Consider the following 5,260-nt stretch of genomic DNA (forward strand, 5'->3'; position numbering starts at 1 on the left):
TAACCAGTGTGCTCTGTACTTTAGTAAGTACAACAGAGATGTGCTCTGTTTTTTTTTCCCCCCGATTAAGTCCATTCTGCAAAAGAAGGGAAAGATGATTTTTTTTCCTTCTCATTCAAAACTATGGATTTTTGTGCTTCTAGGAAAAGAGAGGACTGAGACTCATCTTCAAAATTGGTCACTTGGGAAGAGCAAAAGATTAGTTTTCTGATCTCTGAGAGTTTTAGGAATCCAGTTTTGCAGCAAGAAGCAAGGTGCCTGCATGGCTGTAGGAAGTGGGCCCTAGTAGCACTCCCTGGGGTTCCTCCATGAAGGTCACCTCAATGGGATCTTTAGTCTTTGGTATGCAGTCCTGGAGTGAGCACCACCTGGATGCCTTTTCCAAAGGTGAAGGACCATGACTCCAGCATCCCATGGCAGAGGAAGAAGTCATTGTTAAGTAACCCTACAGACTAGGGAGGGGGATGCCTGGAATTATGCCTAATTTACTTTGATTTAGAAAAATAAGGAAATGTGACTTTTCCTGTATGTAAGAATTATAGATCAGTATAAGAGCAACTCCTGTTAGGGACAAAATAAATGATATGAAAGTTCAGCATGACTTAATCTCCAAGTAATCACAAAGCAATGAAACAGATACATTTATAAAAAATTAAAGACCTTGAAGATTAATGTGTCTGAATTAAATTGAACATATTTTCACACTGGAGGAAAATTATGTTTGACTTGTAGGTTTCTGGTTACTAAGGATACAGGTAAATGAGAGGTAAAATTTTTATAAATGTAGATATCCCCAAGTTAATCCCCTTTAGGGCCTAGTTCAAGATGAAAATAATGTATTTTGTAGGAAAACTTTTTCTTTGGGCACCACACTGTTTCATAAATAAGTTGAAACTATAGGCCTTGAATATGAAGCTGATTATAGGGCTTGGTTCTAATGCAGTGGCTTGAACTCACTTGCCAGTGCTCTGTTTGAAAAATGAAAGTGTTCTAGGCACAGTGAGGCACACTTATAATCCCAGCAATTTGGGAGGCTGAGGCAGGAGAATCACAAGTTCAAGGTCAGCCTCAGCAACTTATAGAAGCCCTGTCTTAAAATAAAATTAAAAAAAAAACCAGAAAGGGCTGGGATGTAGCTCAGTTGTTAGAGTGCCCTTGTGCTCAATCCCCAATACCAAAAAAAGAAAGAAAAGAAAAGAAAATGAAGTGTGATTGGCTTGAAGCCATACATTTTTTCCAAGTTATTTTATCTTTAATAATGTGGCAATAATTCAAAATATGAATTAATTAGGATGTCACCATGATGGCCTCATACTAGCATGATCAAAGGCAATGAGGGGATCGGATTCCAAAGGGCATGGGTGGTAAGAAGACTTCATGGCTCACAGGTTGACACATATGCTTACAGATTCTCCAAAACGGAGCAGAACACAAAAGAGACATGAAATTTAAGGGACCCTCATAGAACAGGATGTGGTTGCTGGGTCATGGACATCTTGAAGCGTTTCTTAATGGTGGTTTGGCCTCGTGAGTATTTGTCACCTGGGAAGAACCAAGCAGGAAGGGCCAAGCTGGTCTGTTGTCCATAGGGTCAAATGTCTTCAATGTATAGACCTGATTTTGCTCATTGAGGAAATTCTGGAGAAAGATGACCATGCTTAAATCTGAAGCTCCAAATCCTAAGCCATATGGTTTGAAAGCATGGGTGGGTTTCTCCTGCTGGGTAGTTTAATTCCTGAATACCAGGTGTTTCTTTGTGTGCACTTGGCTTCTGATTTCTCTGCATGAACAATGCAGACCCATTGGCTGTCTCTTGAAGGCTGCCCAAGGCAAGAGGATATGGTCCTGGTCCTACTGTGCAGGTGCTCTGATGTCCCTGTAGAGGGCCTAGTCCTCCCTTGAATGGGTAAGACAAAACTCAGTTTCTGCCAGAAGGCAAGTTCTGCTGGGATTATGCTCACTGGCTTCCTCGTGCCCACCCAGCCTGGAGTGATGAGAAGTATAATTCTTTACTCCTCTCTGCTAAATCTCAATTTCTCTCTACCTAGATCCTGGGGAAGAACTTATAATTTGTGACTTTTCTCTGTATTATAGGTGCCATGGTTTGAACGTGTCCCTCAAAGGGTCATGTATTAAATACTTAATCCCAAAATTCATATGTTAAAGGTATTTGGAGGTAGGTCCTTTAGGCAGTAGTCAGACTAGATAAGGTCATAAGGATGAGACCCCCATGATGTCTTTAGTGGCTTTATAAAAAGAGAAACTTGAGCTGATGTGCTTCTTGATCTCAATATGATACCCTCTGACAGAAAGAAGACCCTTACTAGATGACAATGGTTTTATTCTTCCCAGCCTCCCAAAGGATGAACCATATAAATTTCTTTTCTTTATCAATTACCCAGTCTCAGGTATTCTGTTACCGCAACAGAAAAGGGCAAAAACAACAAGCACACATATTTGGAAGAAAAAGAATATGTTCCTAGTTCTAGCTTTAGAAACTATGATACTAGGAAAAACACAATAAAATTTCATAAAACCAACACAATAAAATAATAGTAACAGTTGGTAATGTATAGCTTTTCTAATTTCAGAAAAGTCTCAGGGTAAGCTTTGATGGATCAATAGCAGTTTACTGGTGACAGGTAAACTGGTAAAGATGGGGGAAGGTAGGCATTCTAGTCAAAAAGAGTGGGTGGCACAGAAGCACTTAAAAATTGGATATTTGAGGAACTGTACAGAATTTGATATCCCTGAAATTTAAACTGACACAGGAAAATAACAAGAAAGTTGGAGAAGATGGAAACGGCAATACAAACAACAATAAATGTTGACAATGATGTTGGGGGGAAAAGGCACACTCATACACTGCTGGTGGGACTGCAAATTGGTGCAACCAATATGGAAAGCAGTATGGAGATTCCTTGGAAAACTTGGAATGGAACCACCATTTGACCCAGCTATCCCTCTCCTTGGTCTATACCCAGAGGACTTAAAAACAATGTACTATAGTGACGCAGACACTTCAATGTTCATAGCTGCACAATTCACAATAGCTAAACTGTGGAACCAACGTAGATGCCCTTCAACAGATGAATGGATAAAGAAACTGTGGTATATATCTGTGGCATATATACACAATGGAATATTACTCACCATTAAAAGAGAATAAAATTATGGCATTTGCAGGTAAATGAATGGAGTTGGAGAATATCATGCTAAATGAAATAAGCCAATCCCAAAAAACTCAAGGCTGAGTGTTCTCTCTCTGATAAGTGGATATTGATCCATAATGGGGGTTTGTGTGGGGAGAATGGAGGAACTTTGATTGGGCCAAGGGGAGGGAAGGGTGGGAAGAGGGCATGGGGGTAGGAAAGACGGCTGAATGAGACAAACATCATTACCCTAGGTATGACTGTACATATGATATGACTCTAGATTGTGTACAACCAGAGAAATGAAAAATTGTGCTCTATTTATGTACAATGAATCAAAAAGCTTTCTACTGTCATGTATAACTGATTAAAACTAATAAAAAATAAATTAAATAAAAAAGATAAGGGCTGGGGCTGTATCTCAGTGGCAGAGCGCTTGCCTAGCATGCGTGAGGCACTAGGTTCAACCATCAGTACTACATTAAAAAAAAAAAAAAAGCAAATAAAATAAAGGCATTTTGTCCATCTACAACTACAAAAAAAAAAAAAAACTTTAAAAAAAGATAAAAAAGGCCACATTACAGTGGCTTTGGGTGTTGAGACTGTTATAGGCTGAATTGTGTCCCCCCAAATTCCTATGTTGAAGGCCTAATTGCGAGAATCTCAGAATATGTTCATAGATAGCGCCTGTAATAAAGAGGCCATTTTCTTTTTTTTTTTTTTTAAGAAGGGGAAGTTTGAACACACAAAGATGCCAGGAATGTGTGCACATAGATGGAAAACGACATGAGAACACAGAGAGAAGGTGGTAATCTGCAAGACAAGAAGAGACTTCAGAAGAAACCAGGCCTGCCAACATTTTGAAAGTGGAGAATTATAAATATATATGATATTTGCCTTGTTTGCATAAAGAACTACTGAAAATGTGTGTAGGTAGAAGATATGATTTTTTTCAGTGTGAATTCTTTAAATCGTTTTTTTCCTTTTAAACATGTGACTGTGTTGCCAAACATTAGGTGGAAGTACACACACACACACACACACACACACACTCCACAAGCCATATTATGATAGACATGGAGATACATCCCTCAGATTCCTCTTCAGGGAATGAAGTTCAGTTTGCCTGACCAATCTATGGGTTCCACATCTGTGTATGGAAAATATTCAGCAGAAATAAATTGAATCTGTACTGAACAGGTACAGATTTTTCTTCTTGTCATTATTCCTTATACAACACAGTATAGTAACCATTTTCATGAAATTTACACATTATTTGGTATTTAAAGTAATTTAGAGGTAATTAAAAGTGTATGGGAGGATATATATAGGTTCTATGTAAATACTATGCCATTTTGTTTTATTATAAAAAACTTTTTCTGGGCTGGGGATGTGGCTCAAGCGGTAGCGCACTCACCTGGCATGCGTGCTGCCCGGGCTTCGATCCTCAGCACCACATACAAACAAAGATGTTGTGTCCGCCGAAAACTAAAAAATAATAAATAAAATTCTCTCTCTCTCTTTTTTAAAAAAAAAAAATAAATAACTTTTTCTTTAGTTGTAGATGGATAAAATACCTTTACTTTATTTTTTTTTATGTGGCGCTAAGGATCAAACCCTGGACCTCGAGCTCTCTACCACTGAACCACAACCCCAAACCCTACTATGCCATTTTATATAAGGGACTTGAGCACACATGGATTTTGTATCCTCAGGGATCCTGGCACCAACCCCCATGGATATAGAGGAGGGAAGGGAATAAAGGTTGAGACATTTTAGTCTTACAATGACTAACTCTAGGGAGGTATTTGCTCTTTTGACTACCAGCCTGGTTGACTGGATTCTTTGTCCTGTCTGCATCTGGGTTCAACTTTTTCCTCTTTTCAATTCTGCTTTCTTCCTCAACTCCCTCCTTGCCCCCACCCTTGGGATGAAACTCAGGGGAAATGTACCTCTGAGCTACATCCCCAGTCCCTTATATCAACTCTCTAAGTTGCCCAGGCTGACGTCAAACTTGCGATCCTCCTACCTCAGGCTTCTGAATAGCTGGGTTGACAAGTGTGCCCCACCATGCCCAGCCCTCCTTCCACTTTACTCTTATAAATATT

The 5,260-nt window shown here is 39.3% G+C and overlaps 1 pseudogene; it reads right to left on the reverse strand.

Moving 5' to 3' along the window:
• Nucleotides 1–1,459: 1,459 nt before the first annotated feature.
• Nucleotides 1,460–1,656, reverse strand: LOC114104474 (H/ACA ribonucleoprotein complex subunit 3 pseudogene; annotated as a pseudogene).
• Nucleotides 1,657–5,260: the final 3,604 nt, after the last annotated feature.

The sequence above is a fragment of the Marmota flaviventris genome, chromosome 13, assembly GCF_047511675.1.
Source record: "Marmota flaviventris isolate mMarFla1 chromosome 13, mMarFla1.hap1, whole genome shotgun sequence".
NCBI lineage: Eukaryota > Metazoa > Chordata > Mammalia > Rodentia > Sciuridae > Marmota > Marmota flaviventris.